We start from the raw sequence: 25,645 nt of genomic DNA, 5'->3' as shown, positions 1-25,645 counted from the left end.
AGAAATGATTGTTTGTTACTGCTTCCACAAGTTGAGAGCAGAATGAGGGTATTCAATTTGATATGAAAATAAAACCTAACAAGAGGTGCTCTAAGTGCAAAAGTGTGGCAGGTGAGAGACCTGTTTGGGAACAGTGACATTATCCTAATTTCTTGCTTTACTGCAGTTTGCCTAGACATAATTAAGTGCTTGCTTTTGTTCTTCTAGGGGATAAAATGTCTAACAGAAGTGTAAGGCAGAATTTTTGTGGCAAGTGTCCTGTTTTCAGCTCTGGTCCTATGTAGATCTTTTGTTACATGTCAGACAGAGAAGGGTTATTTCATGAGCTGTTTGGTCAATAAATACAGTTTTGGTGTGAAGAATGTGTGATATTGTATAGCATACATTTCATAGAAATGTTTTAGCTGCGCAGGAAGCAGCAGATACTTTATTCCTTGACTTTTTAATAGTACTCCATAATCTGTTTAAGTTCTTCTTACTGACTTGTGACTATAGGTATTTAAGAAAAAGAAACTTTAAGCAGTTTCATATCAAACCTGTACCAGAGGAATAGGTGGATAATTCACTGGTGTTTTAAATTAGAGAGAAAAACTAGTATTTTCTAAACTCTCATTTGCATGAGTTAGGTGTCTGGTATCTTGAGACCACAGCTCTGAGCAAAGGATGACGTGATTACAGAGGGTTTGATGAGTGCTATGGGGCTGGGACAGGGTGAGAGGCTCAGGAGTGCTCCCAAATCCCATTTGAGAATGGCTGGTGCAAAATGGCATCGTTTATGCCAAGGAATTGCACTTAGCACAGCTCAGAGGGATGGAACATGAGAGAGAGTTAAGGAGACTATAGGACTCTGGAACTGTTTTCAGACCCTGAAAGCAGACCACGGTTTCAGACAATAATATTATTCAGCAACGTGAATAGGAAATTTTTCCTGCCTTTTTATACAGATCTGTGCCCTCACTGCATGTGGTGTGCACAACTGATGTTTGGCCAGATACTTAACCTGTTTGCTGCAGGCTTCATTTCATGACAGCTCTGCAGTGCTGCAGAGATATTATGGTTCAGAGGCTGAAACTTTGCTTGGATGTAAAAAACCTTGTTAAGGGCCCTCATCATGCCACCAGCAGACTGCAAGCATGGGGTTTGCACTGTGCCTTCTCAGAGGTTTTAGCAGTGCTAAGCACACCGTCTGTGCCTGGCCTAGAGTCACACACTTTGCCTCAGCAGCCCTGATTGCACATGGGTAGGTGTGCCTTGTGTGCTGGTATCTCTATTCACTTGTCTTATGGCATTGCTTTGGGGCTGTCACCCTGACTCTGTGATCACACACTCAGAAACCTGAGAATTTGTGTAGTGTAGAGATTTGATCTGCATTTCATGTGGGAACATAGGATTACACTGAAATAGTTGTACTAATTTGACATCTTGTGTGACTGTGGTTACATACAGTAGGTGCAGGATCTGTTTAACTTTATAGCAGTAGGAGCAGAGGGCTCGTTTGGATCTCATAACTGCATGTGCTTAACCAGCTCCTGCTTGTAGGCTACCTGATTAGGCAAGTTCTTGAGTCATTACTGTGTCCATTTAGTGCTTCTGAATTGAAGCTCTGTGGACATGTGCGGCAGTCTCAGTCCTGTCTACACACTGTATAAATATATATTTAACCTCTCCAAATGTAGAATGTGGTATGTTGGGGACACTCAGTGGCACTTGATCTAGAGGTAGCCTTTCCAGGGCTTCTCTCCATCCACAGCAGCACAAAGTAGCTGCTGGGACAGGCTGGTTGTCATGTGGTTGCACTGATGGGACAACCTAAGCAGAAGCATCCTGATAAGGGGGATAATGCCACGGGGTGGCAGCTGCCCTACTGGCATGCTGTGATGGGAGGAATGCTGAGATTAGGGAAGCTGCCAGGGATGGATGAGGCCCAGGCAAAGGAGGCTGCTGCAACCATCAGCTCCAGTCTTAGAGAAGGCTGGGTCTTTGGGCTCCCTCCAGCTGTTCTCATTTCTCACCCTTTCCTATCCCCAACCCATTTTTTCACGTGCTGAAAATGTATTTGTTCTTCCTTTTGTCTTTAGCAATCGTTTTGGGGGGAGAGAAAGAGGCTGGTATTTTGTTTTTAATTCCTCCAGGAGCTCAGTCCTCACTGATACTTGCCAGGTCTGAACTGTTAAAGCAAAGACACTTTGAGCTGAATGTAAAAATGTCTGCCGGGGAAAAACCAGAGCTGGTTGGTTTTGCTTTAAAAATAAAATTAAGGTCCCACTAAAATTCATCCGTGGGCCAAGGAACAAACATGATAAATTGCAGCCCAGAGGGTAATTCTTCTGGAAAGGTAAAATCATCTAAAAATAGCACCTTAGAATGAAAGTGCTTCATTGACAATAACTACAGTGTTGCTACGGTGATGCTGGAAAAAAATGATTGTTGATACTTAGACTGCCACAGAACTGCTCCCCCACCCTCCCATGGCATGAATCAACTGCTAGTATTAAAATTACAGACAAATTTTGTGTTATATTTCAATTTTTTTCTTGTCTGAATGCCTCTCTGTTCTAGTGCATGTTCCGCAGACAAATGAAACACCATCAGGGGAAGGCATTGAAATAAAATTTATTGGTCAGCTCAGTGTGATCTATCTGCTTTATCTCAATTGCAACTCATGCTCGTTCTTTTATCGGAGCAGCTTGCTTCAAGAGCAGGGAGACAGCAGTCAGAATAAGACCCAAAGGTAATAGCTTGATAGGGCTGCTCATAGGTTATTTTTTTTTAGCCTGCAGCAAGTAAAAGACACAACACTGGTGAAATCCAGAGCCTTTTGTTTCAACAAGTTTCAAGTTAAACACCTCCCAGGGTACATGCTATCCTGCTTTGTGAGGATTATGAGAGATGAGAAAGTTGAAACTCCAAATTTCTTTTAAGAAAACATAGTTTGGCAATAACAAGTTTTGCTTTAAGCATTCATACCAACAACAGAAAAGCTGGGTAATACCCTTTTGATATACTCAGCCCATTCAGGCCCAATTTGGGGGATTTGAAATGCAACACGACTTCAAAACGTTTATGGCTCTGCAGAGACTATATTTGCAGGCAAGTAAAGCTTCACAATCTTTTGTGTGGCAGCTGAAACCTACTTAACCGTCTGCCGTAGGTGAAACTGGTAAATGGCTCTGTTTATACAGCAGCTGCATCTCAAATGCAATCCATACAGCTGGCGGCAGACCAGTTGCAATGTAGATGATATTTTAATTTCCCCATCAAATACTGTCTGTAATTTGTGGGGCTTTCCTTAGACAAATGAAGCAATATTAAAACACACAGCGGGTACTGTATGATACTTCCTGCCTTCCTTGAAGAGCCTGGAGTATGCCAGTTACACTGTAGACAATGTTGTATAAATGTGAAAGAAAAATAGATCAATGTGTTCTTAAAATTAAGTTTAATTTCTTACTGCATATAGAGTCTCTGACTTTCTCCATGTTGATGTTGGACTAGAGCCATTAGTCTGCAGACAATCCCTTCTATATAGCACCTACCGTTACCTAGAGAAGATACAGTGTCAAAGTCAGCCTCATGGGCTCAAGAAATTATATAATTAGACTTCTAGGGGATTTGTAGCCCTCTGAAGCTAGGAATTAAATTTTATAAAGGGTAATTTTAAGAGTGGTTGACTGGCAGTGTGGGAGGATGGAGCATTAGATGGCAAAGAAGGAGGGGTTTATTAACTGTATTTCTCTGGTTTTGCTTCAGGGTAATTATTGGGCCAAACTACATTGAGTTCAGAGGAAATGGAGGCATCTGAGGCTTTGTCATGTTACATAATCTTTTTAAACAGTGACTCAAGCTCTGGCTTTGCTAGCTGGAAGGTTTATCACTCTCCTTTGTAGCTGGTATTCCAGCAGTGAGAAAGAATAAGAAAGTACAGGAAAGGGAGGCTGGGTTTAGTTTTTCATGCTGTATGCGGGAAGGTAATAATGGGCTCTTATCACGATGAGGCACAGAGTGAAAGGATTCAATTCACCAGAGCATTATAGGAAACATAAAGAATTTCATAATGCTTTCCTCCACATGTTTATATATAGCATATTGCTTTTGTTCAGCTTTGCACAGTGTTCAGGTATGAAGGGCTGTGTTTAGAAGATGTTGTGCTTCGGGTTTAAAGAGGTGCTGATCCACACTTGCCGAAAATAATGGAAGACTTTCTCTTACTTCAGCAAGCTTCAGATTGGGCTTACAAGGCAGGGAGTTCAGACATGAGGCCTCCTTCACACATGCTAGTGCTCCAATACAGATTGCTTCGGATGATAGTACTGGTAATGGAGAGCAGAATTTGCGCTTTTGAATGTCATTCAGTGCAGATCTGCCTCTGCTGCCTGCAAATACACACAGGGAAACAGGTATGCCAGGGAAAAGCAAAATTTGGCACAGCTGCCAAAATGGGATGCAGAAGCTGGGAGTCATGCTGTCCAGTCCAAGGAAGTGGTCTCCTCTTCTGACAGGGTCTGAAATTCAGTGAGAGCCTTGCACAGAGGCAGCATACTGCCAGGCAGCTGCCAGTGCCTCTTAGAGAGGCAGCTTCTCCCAGGTCCTGCTGGTTGGTGCAGCCCCTGATTTGGGAAAGGGGAAAGCATGTTCATCGTTCTGCTGTGCTGCACCTGCTTGGATTACAGCCTTCTTTGTGGCTCTGAAATGGAATTGGATCAATAGCTTTGAGAACTGAAAAACAGCATTTCAAAGTGCTGTTCGTTCTTGAAGAGCTGATCACTTGCACAAAGACATACAGTTGTCTGCCATGATGGACCAAATTACGTCCTCCATGTCGAAACTGGACAGATTATGAAATTGCAGGTTTGCTGACTTTACATCAAAAGAAAGGTGACAGTGGAAACTTTTTTCCTGACTGGAAGCTTAGTTACTATTAGAGGTCTTGCTGGTGGGAGGTAGCATTTACATGCTCGTAGAGTCAGATTCCTGAACCAGCTTTAGGTGGGGTTAAATCAATCCAGCTCATTGTTTGCAGTTCATTTTACAGGGTCTGTCTTTTTAGGGTACAGGTAATATAAGATGGTCTGACATTTTACACAGAGGCCACTGTTATTGTCTCCTGGAGTCATCTTGATGTGGGTTACAGTTCCTGAATACTTTGTATTAGTGTGAAAAAAGAAAGAGATTCTACAAATAAATAATCTGGCCTTTCTGTTCTGGGGAAAGCATAGACTTAATGAAGAGTAGTTATCTAGGATGTGCTTATTTTACCTCTGACAGAGCAGTTGGTCTGAATACACACTGTGTAGTGTTAGATCCCTTAGGGTTCCCTTCGAAGTATGTTAAACTATGTATTTCTCCTCCTTCCCATAAAGGCTTACTGACTTTTTTCAATGTATATTGTTCCTTTCTCTTCTCCTTTGATGGTAAGTGAGTTTGCTTAGCAAATGACTGTCCTATGATGGCCTCTTAGGTCTCCTTTATGGGCTTTGAAATGAAACATTTACTCAAAAATTTGTAAAAGGTACTGTGGTGTTAGCTTGAAGCTTGAAAAGCTTCGCCTATCCTTGGATGAATGTGTGTGAAGAAAAAGTAACTCAGAGGGCACGGTCTGTCATTGCCTTCAGGAAATGGGCAACAAAGACCCTTTGTGAATACAAACCACCAAAGAGTTAACTCTGGGCTTTCCCAAGAGTACAGGCAGAATATTTTCCTAAATAGAGATGGAGACTAAAAACAGAATCAGATACTTGAAGAGAAGATAGGAAATGGCATGTGAAATTTATTTCTCCATGGAAAGCTAGCACATAATCCGTGCCCTTTTTTAAGACCCAGAAAAGTCCTCTTTCCTACTAGGCTGCCTCTTCTGAGAGCTTTTCTGTCTTCTGTAGAGGGTGATTGAAGACTTTAGAAAAGCATCTGCATATACTTATAAAACATGTGCCTGACAAAGAGCTGTGTGCTCACCCCGGAATCCTAGTGTGGAGTCATGTTTTTAGAACAGACACCAAAGACCCCATTGATGCAGTGGGCTGTGTCAGTATATGCTCCACCAAAACACCTCCACGGTCTGGCTTGAGAGGCAGAGCTGAGCTCTTCCATCCACAGCCCTGGTATGGACAGGGCAACAGAGGCAAAGCAAGTGGAAGTGGAGCACCTTAAACAACAGATCTCAGCCTCAGCAAACATGCCTACCTGCATTTACATTATCCTCCACCCTCTTTAGCTATTTCAAATAATAGCAGGTTGAGGGCAAGTGAGAGGCAAAAAGGCATGACCTAGCCCCCCTTCACCCTGATGTTGATGGATTTCTTCCCTTGAAAGACCCTCACAGGCCCTGTGTTTCTGATTCATTTCCTACAGTAATTACAATGGCTGATGTTAAGGGCCTGTAATACCCCGTGCATAAATTGCTGTGGCGGAATCATTGCATTTTATATCCACTGGGATTAAACTAATCTGTTGTGTTATGCTGAGAACTCAAAAAGTAAGAGGAACCCTTTCATACATTACAGCCTCATTTAGTAGAGGTTATCTAAAACTTGTTTCTGCATCTTGCTGTGTGCTCTTATAAAACAGTGACCATGAAGCGTTGATCAGTGATAAATTCATGTGGCGTGCGGTGCTTACACTGCAGTTAGTGGAGATTGAGGAATGTGTAAACAGATGTCCTTGAGGATGTCCTCAGCCTTGGCCTGAAAAACAGTGACCTCTCATAGAGTGAGATGCAGATATGTTAATTGCTGATCTTTTAACAGCTCCAGCCGCTACACTAGATAATTCCCAGGTGTGTGAAATATCATCCTTGTGTATTGTGTTTCAGCAAGTGAATTCGTGTAACAGAGCTTTGAGTAGGCTACAGACTGAGATTTGATCTTCTCTGCAGCATCAACTCAGCTGATTTTTGAGTCCTTGACCATACACAAAACCTGCCCTTCTGGATGTAGTGGCGTGTAGGAGGTGGGGCAGCAGGCCCAACTGGAAGTATATTCAGATACTCCTTTGCTTATAGATGCTTACTGGCTCCCTCTGCAGCAAGGGTCCTGCAAGGACCCTCTGCTCCTCAAGCAATGATATTCTTCTTGTATTGTCTCAGGATCTTCTGCTATTCATAGAGTTCCCAGAAAGACAAACAGGACCTCACTCTGTTGACTGCTAAAGAGCTGCTTGGGGAAGCCTAGGAGATTAGGTCATTTTCCCCTACAAGTCTTTGCTGTGTCTGGTGCTCTGTATGATGTATCCATGAGGATGTACTATCTCTAGTAAAGTTTTGCAGGATATCCACTCAAAACCAGCTTCAGCTGAGTGAGGAATCTGAGCCAGTCATCTGCGCTAACTCAGCAACAGAGGCTTATCTCTAGTGATCATAGTCAGCATAGACAGACTGTTTTGTTGGCCTGAATGTGTTTTTTGCTTAATAAGAACACTCAGTAGAAATATAGCTATAGCTCAGGCTTTCAGTTGTAGCTTTGTAATTCTGTATATAGCTCTGTAAGTCTCATGCTATGGCTGAGATCTTGACAGTTCCGTAAGCCTACAAGCACTTACCCTCATGGGCAAGAGAGAATAGTTTTGCTCTGATACTTCTTTGGTGTATATATGCCCTTTTCTAGCTGATTGCCCCAACAGTAGAGCCCATCTGCCCTCTTGAGTTCAGCTTTAGCTCTGAGTTTGGTGTCATCCCAATGTCACTGCTTTTAACTTTGTCTATTCCACTGGAGGCAGCTATTCTAAACATCTTAGCTACTTCCCAGAGTAAAAACAGCTTTTCACAGAGCCTTTTTTTTTTATTATTTTATTCTAGCATGGTTAAACTGTCCTTGTTTGAGGTTTTGAAGACCACAGATCCACAATTTAGAGCCCCAGGGCAGAAGCAGTATAGTAAATACCTGATTGTTGAGCAGAACTGACAGTGAATAAACCTTGATCACTCAAGACACTGGTTGGTCTTGAGTTGGCTTCATATGCCTCCCTGAAGTTCCAGGAGATATAAAGGTCTCCTGCTGTTGGCCTACCAGAGGTGAACTTCTTCTGAAAAGGGTCTCCATTGAGCAGTATCTTATTTCCTACAGCTAAGCTATATCTGGGAACATACTGGTCTTGATTCGACTGACAGGCCTGTGAGTCAGTTTTGTGAGTTCAGCTTTGGAAATAACTGTGTTTAGTTCCAAGAATAAGACCTCTATTGTTGCTCGTGACCTGCTGTCGCCATTCCAGTAATTGATTAAAATAGTCAGCATCCTGAAGATCATGCATTTTCGAACCTCCATTATTGCTGTTGCAGAGAGAAAACCTCTTTGTATTCTGTAAGAATTTAGTGTATTTGCATGTGTTCAAGTTGTAGAGTGCTTACAGGGATTAGCAAAAGAGCTTTTATCATGGGTAGTTGGCTAAAGGAAATAGTTCTCATTAATCTTTGTAATTTTCCCTATATTGACACTTCTTAATTTTTTTTCACAAATAATTTAATTTATAATAATTTTCTTAGCATGTCTGAGGACGTCTGTTTTCTCTTTGGAGCCTCTCTTGTTGCCTTAACACAAATGCTCCCTTGACTCTCCTTTGTTCCATTGCTGTTAAAAGTCACGGTCATCACTAACTAAGTTAAACAGGGCTGCATGCAAGAATGCATGAAAAAAACGTCAGCCTCTCAGAACTTAGGAAAGAGTAGGATTAAAGATGCCTGGTAACCTTAACACAGTCCCTCTGGGTGTTATAAAACAGACTTTGATTGTGTAGTTATATGTGGCCCAGGGGCTTGTCTTACTTGAGCCAAACTAATGCGTAGCTCAGGACAGCAGCCAGTGTGGCATGTGCTTCAGTTTTCCTTCTCTGTTGCTCCCAACAACAAGAGGTTTACGCAAGAGGTGTGAGGCCTGTTTGGCTTCTGTTCTACACACAGGGGCATTTGCTGCCGTGCCCGAGGCGTTCCCAGTAGGTTATAAGGGGAGGTTTCCTCTCAGGGTGCACTTTCACAGACATTAGACAGCAAACTGATGACTGGACTTGGTGATCTTAGAGGTCTTTTCCAACCTAAATGATTCTGTGACTCTGTGAAGTACAGAACGCAAACACATAGCATTATAATTCCTTTCCTGTCTACCATGGAGGCAATACAGCCTTTAATTAAATCACAGTGCAAACCTAACATTTCAGGAGAGCTGTAGCTTACTGTTCCAGTAACTGAAGGACAACTCATCCCTAACATTATTTTTCAGGGCCTAGAAATAGGCTTTTTTGGAGGAAAAGTTTAAGGAGGCGAGCTATCTAGCTTTAAATCCCTCTGAAATGTCGACTTGTTGGATTCTAGTGCTTGTGTATTAAGGATGCAGATGCTTCATCTGCATGAGTTACGAGAAGACACGATTTTGCTGTCACAACGTGCTGATGTGGGGTGGACCTCATGTGAGGAAGATGTGGGCAGTGAGACTGCTCCCAGCTGTGCCTTGCAGCAGAGCTGCTGCAGGAGAACAGGCAGTGTTGGTGGCTAGCAGGACATTTGGCACAGGAAAATGACTGGTTAAATGGTGCTGGGTCTTTTTATTCTCATATCTGGCTGTCAAAAAACAGTTGGTAAAATGCCTGGACTACTGCCCAAGTATGTGATTGCTGCAGTATCAGAGGATGCTGTTCTCTGCTTAATGGTGCGAATTCGGTTGTACATATCACATTGTAGGAAAAGCTGGTCCCCTGCATCTGGAAGCTGGAGCTAAAGCTATGATGAACCTGACTAAACTAGAATATTTGTTGTTGTCCTGATCTTTGGTTGACTTAAGTGATCAATTCCACTGACTTTTATTACCTCAAGCAAGCTCTTCTCAAACACGTCAGCAACCAGTTTCGAGAGAACTTCCTCACAGAAGGTGCATGCTTCACAGATATATAATTCTCCATTCCCACTGCCTAGTTTGGGAATATGGGAGCTGTGAATTTGTATCTAGTGCAGCACTATTTTTTGGTTTCCATCTCCAGTTTGTGGTGATACTTTGGATCACAAAGCTTTCCTTGATCACTTCTTAAGCTTTTAAAGGGAGCAGTAGTATAGGATGATGGTAGTCTGGGTGCTAATACTTTTTAGGAGATATCAAGTGGCACATACCACGTGACAAGATTCTCTGGAATCACACATTTGTCCTCAAAATGTGAGGATAATTTCACTCTCATGTGATGAGAAACCACAGCAGTCATGGAAAGCGATAATGATGGTGATGATTTTGTAAGGGCCTCCAAGATTCTTAGCACATTATGGGGGATTAAGTAACTTTTTCTTACTTTTTGTATCTATTTCTTAAAAAAGCAGAAGGCACAGTTTCTTCAAAATGACAGAACAGCTGCTTGATTTTCACAACAACTAAGCATAGGCTTAATATTAAATGCACACTTCAGTGCATAGCTGTGTCAAGATTATGAGTTAAGATGGAGTCTGATATTTTCTCAAAAATGTGTGTAAATAAGAAGATCTGTAATACGTGATCTCTTCAGGCCACTAACTAAATCAGCTGAATGTCACTTCATGGATGTGTACTCTGAAGTAGACAGTGCCTGTAATGTCCATCCATACAAACAGCTCCCTTCTCTCTCCTGAATGAAAGGCAAAGCTTATTCCAACTTACGGAGTGATGCCAGTTGAAGTGCTGAATGTCTGAAATGGGTCTGTGTTACTAACTGTGTCTCTAATTTGCTTTTAAATCAGTTGTGATGAAAAGAATTTACCTTTATGAAAAAAACTAAATGAAAATATGCAGTTGCGTTTTGTGAGGGAGATTGAAAACTAAGTTCAGAATAGCCAAGGACTCCGTGTAATGCTCTGGATAAAATGAGTGTTTAGTATTTAATTTGGGAGCATATGCTGGTAGTGGTGAAAGAGCTGTATGTTTAGACTTGGTGTAATCTGCTAAATGATAATTTCCCAGCAAAGAAAAACCATAACTAAGCAAAATTTGGCAGGATTTTTTTGTTGTTGTTTCTGTGATAGTTTGTGTTGCCAAAAGTCCAGTTTGGTCAGGAACTTTACACGTACACTACTGTACCGGACTTAGGGTATGGTTATATACATGTTTCTTTTTAAGCTTTACCCAGTGGACTTGTAATTCTCATGTTATCTAAAGTGAGAAGGATTTCTCTGAAGCTGCAGAGCTACTTTAGTGCAGAGGAAATTCTGCTTCTTTCTCTGTAGGAAGAGGAGGACCCCATGCAGGCGTAACATGGTGATGGACCAGGGAAGCTCAGATGGTGGAGTAGGAGGCTTGCACCATCTGATACAGAGCTCAGCTCCTTGGGGCTCCTATCAGGAGGTTTTGAAGGGGTGGAGGAATGCTGGCCACATCCTGAGCTGCTCTGGAGCCTGGCAGAAGGGGCTGCTTACACTCCACATGTCTCCACCAGCCACCCATAGTGCTGACAGAGGCTGCTGGCATTGCAGCATTGCCAGCCTGGCAATCTTGTGGCTGGAGGTGGAGGCTTCTTGGCAGGGCTCAGTAAGATGGCTCTTCACGGGATCCAGAGTTCCACCCTTCCCAAATCCCATGATGCTCTTCAGTGGAAGGATGAATGATCCATCCACCCACCAAACCCACAAACTATGAACAAGCCACTATAGTAAAGCACAGAGAAGCAGCAGGTCAGGTACTTTTTAGCTTTCTGTAAGGAAATTTAAAGCTGTGCTCCAGTGTTTAGCAGGTTCTGGTGGAATTCACTCAATTTGCTGTGCTTTGGATGCTGTATACTTTAGCTTCTGAAACATATCGTGCCAGCACCCTGCATTTCCTTCTGCCCCATAATGGACTATGTGGTGTAGTGGGCAGTGATAACACCCAGCTGTAAGGAGCATTCAGAAAGCAGTCAGCAGATGCTGCATTGCGGTCATGAACTGCTGGAGAGGAGCCTGCGAGCCTTTGGACAGTTGTTAAAAAAAGGAGAGATGATAGAAAAGCACAAGTCAGATCGGTGGCTCCTGTGGAGTCGTAGTCTGTGCATTGGCTGTCTGACACTTCCTCCCCAGCAAAAGGGGTTGGGGGACAAGGATCCCCTGTTCACATCCCTTCTGGATGGGTATGTGAGGGAGGTCATGTGGGTTGCATGAGATGTCTGGTTCAGATAAGGTATCAGAAGGCTGTGATAGCTTATCTGAAACAGGCTCTCGACCACCACAAAACAGGACTCTTTGTAAAGGTTTAGTATCTAAAACCCAGCATTGCAATGGCATCCACGTGAGTAAATGTAGGACTGTATCTAGAATGAAGGCTTACCTGCACTGAACTAATTATAGGATCAATATTAAAACGTGAATCACAGTTTCGTGTGATTTGTATCAAGAGTAACAGAAATAAATCAAGCAGAGTGGTGTTTTTAATTTTCTAAATGCTGGGAAAATGCATACTATTCTCCATGTCGAGCAGCAGTAGGAATTGCCAGCCTTTTGTAGGAGGGAAAAACTGTGACTAAGGGTTAATGCTCCTTACCCAGAGCTGGAAAAGGACTTGGTTAAAGAGGCATTATTCCCAAGTGCTTTTTTTAAAAAAATGGAAATCCTACTTTTCTCCTGAAATGTATGTGCCATCTGTCCATTCTGAGCTTGGTAGGAGGCAGCCAGGATGGGAGACTTTCCATTTCTGCCAACACTGTTGGGGTGCACTCCATCTTGTTGCATCTCTCTTATAAACAGAGAGTGTTCCTCTAGGTTGTCAGTTCTGCTCATTTGTTTTCTTCATCTTTGTACTCACATGGCTTCCATTACTTTTGTTTCTTTTATTTACTTGTCTTTAACTGTCCATATTATGGTGTCTTCTGCCACCTAGTCCTTGGCACCGTCCTATGTGGCAACTCCTGCTGGCAAACCCTATCCTGGGAGTTCTTCCTACATAGGTTTTCCGAAAACTGGTGGGAAGGTAAAAAACAATAGCTGATTTCACTTGTGTAACTTCTCACTGAGTCATGCACTCCAGGCACCTTCAGCCTGAAGGATAGACATGCCTTCCAGGCAGTGTTTCTTGAGGACCTCTTTCAAGAAGCTTCATGAGAATTTCTGAAGTTCACCATGTCAGACAATGCAGAGGGCTTAACACTGACTCTCAAACCTAACCCTGGTGTGCTGGGCTCTTGCTGTCCTGCAGTGTCTGATCCCAACCTCATTCTCACAAAAAATCAGGATTGCATTTACATTATTGTTGGAAGCACCCCCAGAATGAGTATGTTTCCTTGTGATACTAAAAGCTTTGTGCTCAGAGCATCTGAGGGGTAACAGAGGATGGTAGTTAGAGAAGTAGGATTATTGGATAATATTAATGATATTATTGGGGTCTCAGTTATCTGGTCTCCTTTGAGCACAGCTGCTTGTTGGAAGGGTTTTGCACATGTATTTTTGGATTTCTGCGCTTGTATCAAGTAGCTTTTAATTGCATAAACAAGAATTATGCCATGGCAGTTACTGGCACTACTGGCTAAATGAGACTTAATTAAAAGGGATGTAAGGTACTAATTTTTCAGACTGAAAAGGAAATATTGGGGTGGAGAGATGTCCTTAAAGCAATGCTGTTTTATTTAATGCCAGCTATGTATCCCAAAAGCATTGATTTTTCCATTGGAGATTGTGCTTCATTCACCTCATTTACCTAGATATTCTTAAAGACTTGATAAATTGACTTTGAATAATAAACCACTGGAATTTACCATCTGTGATATGCCAGTGTTTACTGGTTGGAACTGGAGAAGTATTTCTATCCTGTTTCTGTGATTCCTTTGTCATCATTCATAGTGTGATTGGCACTGACTTGGAACCTGGATTGCTCACATGGGTCTGTAAATTGTGCTGTTCCTATCCTCAGTTCCTTACTAGTCTTCCAAGAATATCTCCCAAACTCCTCCTCCACCCACTTCCACAGCTGCTGAAATACCTGGGCACAGCAGTGGAAACCACTCATGCATTGCTGCCACTGGAAGTTCCTCTCAGGACTTCTGGGAAGACTTGCTAGGTGGAGAGAGGTTATTACAGCCTAAAGGCAACCTACAGCTTGAGTTATTGTGGGACTAAATTCAATTTTTCTGTATGTGAGGAAGGTTTATGTGTAGCCAGCTAAAGTTTTTGACCTCTTTCTCTGCAGGGTCCTTGGGCCTGCCACACTGCAAATCGTTTCATCACTAATCCTAATGACTTGCCAACATCACTGGCTGCATTATGCTTTGTGAGTGTTGCTTGGGGCAAGTAACTCCACCATACTGGAAAATCTAGAGCATTGGAATGCGTTAGATTGATCAAGATTGAAAAGATTAAAATGATGGGCAACATTAAGTATTTTTCTTAGTGAAAACCAGAAGAACAAAAAGGCCTTTAAACACAAAAGCATATCAGAGTATGAACCAAAGCATTTCGCTTTTTAGAGCAGAGAGAGCAAAAAGCTTGGGATTTAACAGCAGGCAAAGAGAGTCAGTCTCTGCTCTCTGGCCCAGAGATGAGCTGCCATGGCACAGATTACTTCCCTGCAGCTCACCTGCCTCACCTCCCAGCCAAGACTACTGTGTCCAAACCATCCAGATGGCCCAGCTTGGAGCAAAACCCTTGAACCATGCCCAGGGACTATCTGGGAGAGGGCTACATGGCACTGGCCATGGGGTTGGACATCGCAGACCAGTGCTTGGGTGCAGGGATGAATTTGTTCAGCCTGATCAGCATATGGAGTGACTTTGGACTAGGAACACTTTCAGCTGAAAAAGGCTGCATATTAATGCACTGAATTAGGTAACTTCATCAAGTGGTCTCAGTATTTAACCTATTTTGACTGCACAGTATATGACATATTAGTGGCAAACTAACACTTCCACCTCTACCTCGGAAGAAAGATCAGGGCAGGAGGAACCTTTTCAATTACCCCAAATCTTGCTATGCTGTTGGATCATTTTAATCTGAGAAACTCCATCCTGTCAGCCAGCTGAGAGCATAGGGGTAATGACAAGCAGTTCATGAAGGAGTGTTTGACGTAACTGCTAAATATATGAAACCTGTGCAGTCGCAATTACAAGAGGTAAAGCACGGTGAAGGTCTGTTTTAATTACGGCACTCAAATATGGTGGTAATGGACAACCTTATAAATCTCTGTTAGAGTTAGGGTTTTCATTATGTTTTTAATGAAATACTGATTAGCCTGTGCTAATTGACATGAACCCTGAGCAGACAGCAGCAAATGAAAACAATCTGGCAGCTGACTGCTACCATGCATTGGTTATGTCCAGCCCTTCCTCACTGCTCCCTGAATGCAGGCTGGTGGGATGCCAGGGATGAAGTGAGATGGTGGCAGTATTATAGGGTGTGTTCAATGGATTTCACTGTTTAAGTTGTCTGTTGTCTTCTTCCTTTCTCTTCTATTTCCAAATTAATTGAGTTCATTTTTAATACCTGCTTCACTTACATTTTTGTTTGCTGACTTCTCTGGGCAAGCAATGGCTTTAGGCAGCCAAGTAAAATAGACTTGTCCTCAAGTCAACCATTGGTAAATAGATTTTGTATGTGGCTTGGTGGGTTTTCATGAGATCTTTTCAAGCTCAGTTCCTGTTTGCTCTCTGCTTGCTTCCAGGAACAGGATTTTGTACAAGCTTGCATTTTTGTTTATAATCAGTATATTGTATTTATGGTATGTCTGTAGCTGACATGCAAACTGTATGAAATATTTCTATCTGAGGGTAACTGCCTGACAGCTTTAGCAAGATTGATCTTTCAAGTAGACTTCTAGTCCTTAGGATTGACTGGCAATTAAATAGTTGCTTTGATTTTAAATGAAGATTTTTATCCTAGTAACATAAGCTCAAGTTTCATCTTGAATCATCCTAACCTGACTTGCAGAAAGTCAGGTTAAAAGCCTAGTGCTTGCTGAAAATTAAGCTACTTTAATTTATCTGAAGTTGATTTTTGATGGTTTGTTACCCACTTTAAAATATATAGGCCATTATCTCTTGCAGTGTAAATACTGTGGAAAATGTCATATTTAATAAAAACTATGACCTCATTCTCAGCTTCATTTTAAATGAGTTTCATTATTTTACTCAATATATTATTTATTCATGTATTCAAATATATTTATTCAGTGAAGGCAGAGATATTTTGATTAATTCAAAGACTAAATGCTCTGTAGTTCTCATGCAAATTGGCCATTAAAAAAAAAAGAGAAAAAAAGGGTAAAACTCTCTTTGTACTCTGAGGCCTAAATGCATCATCAGAATGTAATGAATGTTGCTTGTGTGCAGTCAAGTGAGCAGTCATGTTGTCATGAATCTCTCTCCATGGCTTTTATTATTACAGCAAAAATAAAATTCAGCACATTGGTTATTTATCTGTTCAATGGTTATTTACAGACCCTATTTAAATGGGGAGTAAGAGGCTTGCTGGTTACTCAGGTATTGCAGGATCATGCCAGTATTTCTTTGCTATTATTTCTATAATTCTATCAGCTTTGCCTTTCTTAACTGAAATTTAATAATTAAAAAAAAAAAAACAACCACAAATAAACAACCTGCAGAGCAAGAGAAATGGGATTTTCAAAAAGCACTTGCCATTATATTAATTAGTTTCCCACTGAAGTGATGAGTTAATCTCAATGATGTGACTTTGGTGGGAGCAGAGCTCAGGCCGATGCTCAGAGCTATTAACATGCAGAGCAGTGATGTGTGGTAAAGTTTGCACAGCTTGACAGTATGTCCAGGCTCTGGGAATCTGAGCAGGCTAGGACCTTAAAGGGGCTTTGGACCAGGTCTGTTATTTTCAACTAAAATCACTCTGAGAATTTTCATAGATTCAATTTAACTTAGGAAAAAAGCCTGGTGAATTTTGTTTCTTTTGGTTTTAATACTTGTTTAGGGCAATATGTGAGCTTTCTAGAGCACGAGTCCTATGAGAAGCAGCTGAGGAAGTTGGATGCTCAGGGGTCAGGAAAGCTTATTTTGCAACACCCTGATACTGCTGCTTCCCCTGTCCACCCTGTGGTTCTCAACTGAAAGGGAAATGCTGGAATTGCATTGCAGAGTAATTTTGTTACATGATTCTCCATCTGGCGGGCCTGACAAACAAACATGTCACGTCTGTGAGATGTACATGGAATACTTCCATATGGCCTGCTGTAATCCAGGTTACTGCTTACAGAATCATAGGATGGTTTGGGTTGGAAGGGACCTTATAGATCATCCAGTTCCAACACCCCTGCAGTGGATAGGGACACCTTTCACTAGACCAGGTTGCCCAAAGCCTCATCCAACCTCGCCTTGAACACTTCAGGGATGGGGCATAATCATGGCTCCAGTGCAAGGCCCAGTTGTATACCAGGCTGCTTGCCTGAAAAGCTGGCAATTTTGATCTGATCCTCTTTACAGATATGGCTGGAAAAGGGTCCAAAGTAGTGGAAACCCAGTGCCTCTTTGGTATGCAGTGACAGACAGTGGCGTGGGCCAGGTGTTTTCCTCAGCGCCATCCAGAAAACAGCCTTTCCAAGTGCAGGGTGAGAATTTCACTCTCAGATCTCTGTACCCATTTCTCTCTCACATTGTATTTGGTCCCCAAGAGGGATTTTCATTGACATTAACTGATCCTCTGTGGGTTACAGATCTGAAAGCAGAAATTTTGTGCTCAGATTGCCAGTATACGCGGACAAAAAAAATGACAGCGTGCTGCAGCCTTGTACAAATCACTGGTAGAAACAAGGAGTTTTTTGCTCTGGTTATCCATAGATCAGCCCTTAAACACCAGGCTGAGGGTTCCTGCATCCTAGCATGCATCACCAGACAATATCCTATCTTGTCGAAATTGTGTACCATATGGAAATTGATTGATTATGTAATATGGAAATTTCCAGCAGAAGTGCCTGTTCCCCTTACCTATGATAAGGCCTCTCTACTCATTTTTTGCGTAAATAACTTCAGAAAGTGTTTTCTTGTGGTGCCAGTGAACTTTTTGACCAAGGTCTAAATTAGAATATTGAAATAAGAGCTTTTCTTTTTCACTTAAAATATCAGCATTTTTGCATTGCATTAGCAAGATCCTGCATTTCTAAGTAGTTTTTAATATATGAAGTGCAACAAGGCAGTTGCTGTTTGTGTATCTAATAATAGATATGCTTTATCAATAAGTTGAAAATATCCATCTGTCTACTGAGGCATGTTCTTCACATGGGATTTGCCCAAAGAACTTTCTGTTCCAAAAATCTGGTTTCAGAAATTGGATTGTTACTGAGAGCATGAAATACTGACTTGGCATGAACCTCCTGTTGGCTCCCGGTGACTGGAGAGGCAGAAAAAAATGACCTGCAAGGTTGGGAAAATATCTTCAGGTCAGAACTGACCACCCCTCAATGTCTCTGTTATGTTTGTCAAAGCGAGAGAGCTTAAAACAGACACCAGCAACACACGAGGCGCCTGCAGGGAACTGTCAGTCTGTTGATCTAGACATCAAATTCTTCTCATCTGTTTGCAGTCTGCAGTCACATCACAGTGTAAACTTTCAGGACTGGACTCAGGATATCAAAATCATTGCCTTTGCCATTTTTTTAATTTCTCCTGTGTGAAAACTTAATAATAAAAGCTGTGGGCAGCTCTCCTAATAATCTAAATCTCCCTTGTGTTAGCGGGTCATCTGCTGAGCCCTCAGCAGGGCGTGTTTCATCCTGCAAAAATTCCCATCATTTTCTCAGGTAGATATTTTCATAGCTACTGGACAAATTCCATCATTTGAGACTGATGAAACAGAGCGGCCTTGTGGAGGCATAGGGTTTGGAAAAATTTATACCTTTTTTACTTTGTGAGGTTTCTTTTTACGAAAGACTTCTGTGCATTCCCTCATTATAAAAAGTGGTTCCTTTCTCTGAAACTGCTGTTGATGTAGTAGTAGTCGTAAGGCATTTCAAAGAAAACCTCTCATAACTGGCTTTGAAAGAGACAAAACATGTTCATTTTATTTGTCTATATTCTCACTGTTTCTCATTTTCTTCACCTTTTAATTTGAGTCTGCTTAGTTTCTCCATTATTTTTATTAATTGTTGGAACAGCACTTACTGGTCTCAGCTAGCATTCAGCCTTTTATGGTTCTGGACATTGCACAAACGCCGTGGAGGAAATTCTGAATTCCTCAAAGTCACTGACAAGCTCGACATTAATTTTCATAAGGCCCATGATCCAAACCACAGCCTTCTTGCGGTGAAATATGGACATGTTAAAAAATTGTGCTGTGCTTAATTCTGGCCTGGTCAATGGCAAGCACGTTTTTCATTGAGCACTGAACTCAATAAGAAAATTGAAAAGTGTGATGCAAAAAGAGAAATATTGGTGAGAAACTGGGAAACCTTTACTTGGATTGCCTGGGTACTTTGGTAGATTTACTGCTTGCAGAAGCTGACGTTAATGACAGGAGACCAGGACACTGTTGGATGCCAACTTTGGCTCTGCCACAGACTCACCATGTCAGCATGACCAAGTTTCACATTTATTGAGCAGTGATAACATTTGTGTGCTTCACAGTGGGACTGAGAATTTGCAATTCTGGGGACTACCCATGCTCCTACACAGACATAAGCTGTCTGCCTCTTCACAAGTATTCCCAGTGAAATGCTGCTGCTTTATGATTGGGTGACAGATGGGTTTGGTCTAATCATGTTTTTGTTGGTGTTCACCTATTCGGTGTACAGCAGTGAGAGCATTGCTGGATGCTCTTCTTTAATCTCTAAGTAAGACATGTGTTTCCTTTATCTGCAGGTCTTGGTAGATTAAACATAAAAGATAGGTTAGTGTGAGTAATCGTAGTGTAAATCACCATTGTCTGTCTAGACTTATAACTGAGCCTAGGAATAGTCTGTGATTTCTCGACTTTGTTGAGCCACAGAGGGAGCAATGCCTGATGACCACAACCAAAACTAGTTGAGTGGTTTCTTTGATATAATTAGAACTTGTTTTTAGTTTTAATCACTTGCCATTTAAAGGTCCTGGAGAGGAACTGATTTACAAGTCCTTTCAAACTTCATGCAAGGTTTAGGAAGGCCATGAATGCACAGAAGGCAGGGCCATAAGAAAAAGCAAAATGAAGGTATCAGCATGTGCATTTTAAAAACACGCCTATAAATTTCCCATCCAAAATTGTATTTGTTGTTTTTCACAGTAGCTATATAGCTGTGAGCTGCCTATTGAATGACTCTAGCATCCTTGAACATAATTATTTTTGCGTAAATAACTTCAGAAAGTGTTTTCTTGTGGTACCAGTGAACCTTTTTAATTATCTCACCGCTACCCACCCTGTCTGACATCAGATGCAGAGCTTTTTAAATCTCCATGATGTGATATGTTACATCCCTGACTGTATTCCCATGCTTTCACATATCCACACATTTTGTTAATTTTGTTAATTTGGCAGCAAACCTGTCAGACTGGCCAGTTCTGGGAAGCCAGATGGTTAGAAATGCTCAAGGGTCCATCAGTCACAAAGCTCCGGGCCTGTTTTTCCACAGATACATTCATGAGTTTGGCTCTTCCAGTGTGGCTGAGCTCCGAGGATGGGTCACTGCCACTGCCTCCCCCAGCTTCAGTCACCTGCAGACTGTCCAGGTGGTTGAGGTGACCTTGGGCAGACGAAGAGACCTAACACTGCTCCTTTCCAATGGCACAACAGGGAGAATCAGGCTACTCTATGGGCTTCTTGTCTGCCTCGACTCCTGATAAGGAGTAGCCCAGAACCCTTCTCCAGCTGTACATCCTGCTCCCACTGATGGCAGTGCTGGACAAGAGCATTCATAAGCCAACACCACAAAAAGTTGTCAGGAGTTGAGCGTAGTTTGTGGATTTTCTATAAAAAAGTAATTATAGATTTTATTGCTGAGTGCCAAATCCATTTTCTCTTCTTCTGGGAGCCATTCAGTAAACTTTATGTTCTGAGGTAGAGCAAAACTGCTGTAGTTTAATGCAGTGTTTTATGTGTCTTCCCTGCACTCTAACACCTGATTTTTGCTAATAGCCCAGGGTGGATTTTATTTTTCTTTCTAAATTATATTAATAAGTCTTAAATGCCCTGTGACTTGGCATTTCCCTCTAGATGATCACCCTTTCTTCCCCAGGAAGAAGCCAGTATTTCTAGGAGCCAGTACAGATTCGTCACACAGACGGACATGGGCTTGGGGTGGGATCAGCCCAGGTGGCATCCCCGCTGCACTGTCATGCCCACACAAACCAAAGAGGGAATGAAAGTGGATTATCATCACTTGCTCCACTACCCCTGTGGGACACTGTCACTTCCCCTGACCACCCCAGGTGCAAAGAACCTGTGGGACCCCACATACTCTTGATCCAATGTTGCATTCACTCAGGGTAAGCATCCCTCTTGGGCTACTCCCATGAAGACAGTCTGAGCAGAGGGTCTACACAGTTCATCTCTCTGTGCACCTTGAGTGCCCAGGGGTGAGGACATACTCAATCCTTGGCAGAGCAAAGGATCTTTCAAACATGATTGCTTGTAACTGAGCCTGAGAACCCACGCTGCAGTTATACCATCTGAAGGCCTCTATCTAGGAAGCACTGTTTAAGAAAAGAAATGGTGCAGATGGTAGGACTTTTCAGATGATTAGCATCTATGTTTATACTCTTTTCACAAAACCATTGGACTTTGAGAGTTCTTGGGCATAAACCAGAACAAACCGTGCCTGGAAATGAAAAACAACACTACCGAAAATGAAAACCCCATCCAAGAAACACACATACAGAGCAACAAACTCAGAACTGAAGTTGTCACAGTGGTTTTCATTCAGCCTTTTTTAACTGACCTGTTTCCACATTCATGATCTTCTGGCCATGGGAATATTTAATGGGAAAAAAAAGAAGGAAACGAACTTTAGCAGAATATCAGAAGAAATGTTTCTGAACAGAGAAACAACAGGATTATAAAAAAACTTTCCTTCCCCAAAGCAATTGCGCTTCAAAACCAAGACTAGACAGGACATTGAATGTGACAACTGATATTCCACAGCAGGAAGTGAAAACATCTTTTCTAGCTGAAAACTGTCATGGGAGAAGATTTTCAAAGGCTTTAAGAAGCCACTGTGCAGTAACTCCCATATGCAGTTTCAAAAATAATCATCTCCCTAACACTGCAGGTAACACTCCCTAACACCCCACACCAGGATTTGGGATGAACTGTCATCCTCTACTGAGCAAAGAAGCTGGGCAACTTCTGGCAGTAACCCTTCAGTTCTATAGCAAATCTCTGTACCATTGTGTGAGCTATAGGATTTTTCTGGGAGGTGATAGTGGTGGTATGCATCTCTTAACAACATCAAAAATTCTCAGAGTCAAATTTTCAAAGCATTTAGAAATGAAGAGGAGATTTTTATTGACTTCAATAACTTTTGAATCAGGCCTATATGTGGTTTTTTTTGTTTTGACATTGTCTGAGACAGAGGGGAATTGTTTTTTTGATAGTACAGCACCAGACTGCAGGCTCTGCATCTTGTTTTTTTTTAAATTCAGAACAACTCTGCTTTTATTAGATTTGTGTTATCTCTTATTTTACTACTATCTTTTTTTGCATTTCATAAATATTAATTCCCCAGACAGTCTCTTTTGTTTAGTAGTTTTAATCTATCACAGGCTTTTCTGTTTTCCTTTCCCTTCTCATCCCAGAGAGATGTCATCCTCTGCCATCAAAAAGCGAGAGCTTCTCAAAGGAAGCTCTTCAGCCCAGAGATGTAGGAGCAACATTTTTGCTACATAGTATTTTTGTTTTCTTCTCTGTGTTCCTTCCCTTTCACTTTCTAGCACCAGAGCCAGACTCTGATTTCACTTGCTTCCTTGGAGGGGACTATAATGCTTTAGAAACTTGTTTACCAACGTTGTATTTTCTCTTGTCATCCATGGACAGACATTTTAGACCATTCATTCATCTTTGTACTGATGGCTGCTTTACCAGGTGCCATTCAAACCCAGTGAGTTGTTTCCAGGCAGCCTGTGGTTTTGTTACTCTTTGGTTTCTTTTACATGGAATTGCCCCAACTACTTCTTCTCCTTCTCCTTCTCTACTGTGTTTCTAATTATTTTTATTGCAGATGAGTAAGATATGGTAAGCTGAAGCAGGTAGGCAGAGTTGTTGTACTTTGTTTAAGCTGTACCCGCTAACCAGCTTCTTAATTTTCGAAATTGGACTGCTTTGGCTTAATGTTGTCCAGCCTATTCCAGATAAAGTGTTTGCTTCTCACCTTCCTGTTTTTTGCAGTAAACCGATACTTTTTCCAGAAAAACATCTAATGCTGCATTTTACTTTTTGCCATGAGCTTTATAGATCTGTGAACTTCATGGGGTTTTTTTCAGTAACATGCAGATTAATATTCAGGGCTGTGGCACACTCATATTATCAAATTAAAAGCCAGACCAACACATGTAACCCTGCATTTTTGTACTTTACATGGTTTCTTTAAATCCCAGTACATCTTGGAGTGATCTAACTGTACTTAACTCTGGTGACTTTCCACTGGATCTCAGTGGCATTTAAGATATTTGTTTTGATAAACAGAAAACTATATGTGTTGCTGCAGAACATGCTATACATTCTCACAACAGGCAGTGCCAAATGTCTGTTACTAATTTCTCAAAGACACCAACTTGATGTGGAAGTTACACCCAATGGTGAATCTCACAAGTATTGGTCAGGGAAGAAATAACAAAGGGGGAAAGGTGTAAGTCTAAACCAAATGCTCTGAATATCTATAATCTGATGATTCCAGCACTCTTTGCTGCCACAGTTTCTCAGCCTGAATCTTTAGACTCTTTATATAGCTGGGAAGACTAGAAACCTCAGGGAGGACAAATATTTGGAGGGATATTTTGTTCTGAAATTCTCCCAGAGAAGTACCAGGAGCCAGGGGTGAAAAATAAAACCCATTTCCCCATTTTAAGAGATGAGCAGAATAACAGAAAATTGAAAAGTGATGGTAACATTGTGTTGCCTTGTCTTGAATGCAGCAACACTGAGCTGTTTCTTTGTGGCTTGTTTCTCATATCTGGAAAGTGGGGATGATGCATTATGCTTCAAAGTTTACAGACCAGATAAGTACTGAGTGTTATTTTTATCCCAGACCTCAGTCTGCGATAGCGGCTCCAGATGCAGCTTCAGAAGGAGTTATCCATCCTGCCAGCACCTGCAGATCCCTCTGCAGTTTATCTGAGGTTTATTTGGGAATAAGCATTTATTCCCATTGAATTTGTACATCTATTTCCTTCAGTCCCTAACAAGGTCGGTCATAGCTAAAATATACCCATATTTTAGTGGACTCAGGTCTGCTCCACTACCTCACTGTAGGGAGCTGAGAGATCTCATAGTATTTCTAACAAGCTGCAATTTTAGGCTACAGTTGAGATCCTGAGATTTACTGATCTCACTTGATCCACAAAAACTAAGTGGAGAGCGGAGGATGAGAGGGGCCCAATCCTGTCTGCAGTGGGTGGAGATGGAACAAAAAATATTGTTAGGCTGATGTGTAGGCTCTGCATAGCTTAGCTGGCTGTTCAGCAGTTCAGGTTTTCTCAGTTAGTCTTGGCAAGTGTTTTCTTCTCTCGGAAACAGTATAAGTGAACCTGAGGTTTATCTCTGCTCAGGTGGTCCTTCTCTCTGCAGACAAGAGAACATGAATCATTAAAAGCAAAACAGGAGCAGATGTTCTGCATCAGGTTTAAAGTAGTAGTGTATGGTAGCTGCTTTATCTCAATCTCCTAAGTACATGTGTGTTTTGGAGCAGCCTCTTATTCATCCTGTTTAACATTCGTGTCTTCCTTTGCAAATGTTTGCATTTTCTCCACTCTTCTCCCAGCCCTCCCATGGGTTTGAAAGTTCAACTTGGGTTCCAGTGGTATTGAGTGAAGATTGCAAAAGAGGTGCTGGGGGGCTTAAATGAAGAGCAGTCGAGGAGAGAGAGGAAAGAGCAGTGAGAGGCACAAGTGGAAAAGAAGCTCAGGCAGAATGAAGAGTTCAGGCTAACCTTAAAATAACTGGGATTATCTTGGACCATGCATCACATTAACCAGGGATTGAGAGAACACAGTGGTGTTAATAAGGTGAGTTAAGGGGCCATAACCACTTCTGAAGGGCACTGGGAAGGGGGACTGAAGTTGTGGGCTTGAACTTGGATGTGCATAAAGAGACGTGATGGTAAGCTGGAGTAAAAGAGTGCCCAGAAGGACAGAAGAAATGGAATGAAATTACAGTTTGTTCCTGGCAGCAGTGAATCCCACATACTGATTTCCCCTGTGAACAAAGCTTATTTTTAAACAAACAAAGCCAGAGATAAAGTTAGGTCATGGAGCAGGAAGAGGAGGTCTCTAAAAACAGTAGGAGAAGTTGGGAAGAGGCTTTGTGAGACTTCCTTGCTCATGCTAGCTGGGATACACAGCAGTTGGAAGATACCCATGGGGATGTATTGCAGGAATGGATATTTGGTTGCAGATACCAGATCAAAAGTTTAAATATTGTCCTTACAAATGGCCCTTCATGTGGTGATCTGCTCCAGCTAATATTAACCACCAGAAGGGATTTAGAAACAACAAGATAAGCAGACTCATCAGTTTAATATTTGAAATGCAAAACTAAAAGGGTTGAGAGCAGTTGGATGCCATTGTTGATCTCAAGGTCGGCTGTGCTGATGCATCTCATAAAAGGCAGGAT

The 25,645-nt window shown here is 41.8% G+C and overlaps 1 protein-coding gene across 2 annotated transcripts in view; it reads left to right on the top strand.

Annotated features, from left to right (window-relative positions):
* CHST11 (carbohydrate sulfotransferase 11) overlaps window positions 1-25,645 on the top strand; it is a 160,856-nt gene that overhangs the window by 120,097 nt on the left and 15,114 nt on the right. The gene's annotated exons all lie outside the window — the stretch shown is intronic.

Source organism: Chiroxiphia lanceolata, chromosome 5 (genome assembly GCF_009829145.1).
Source record: "Chiroxiphia lanceolata isolate bChiLan1 chromosome 5, bChiLan1.pri, whole genome shotgun sequence".
Classification (NCBI taxonomy): Eukaryota; Metazoa; Chordata; class Aves; order Passeriformes; family Pipridae; genus Chiroxiphia; species Chiroxiphia lanceolata.
The sequence above is the reverse complement of the archived record's forward strand: the minus strand, read 5'-3'. Positions and strand labels throughout refer to the sequence as shown.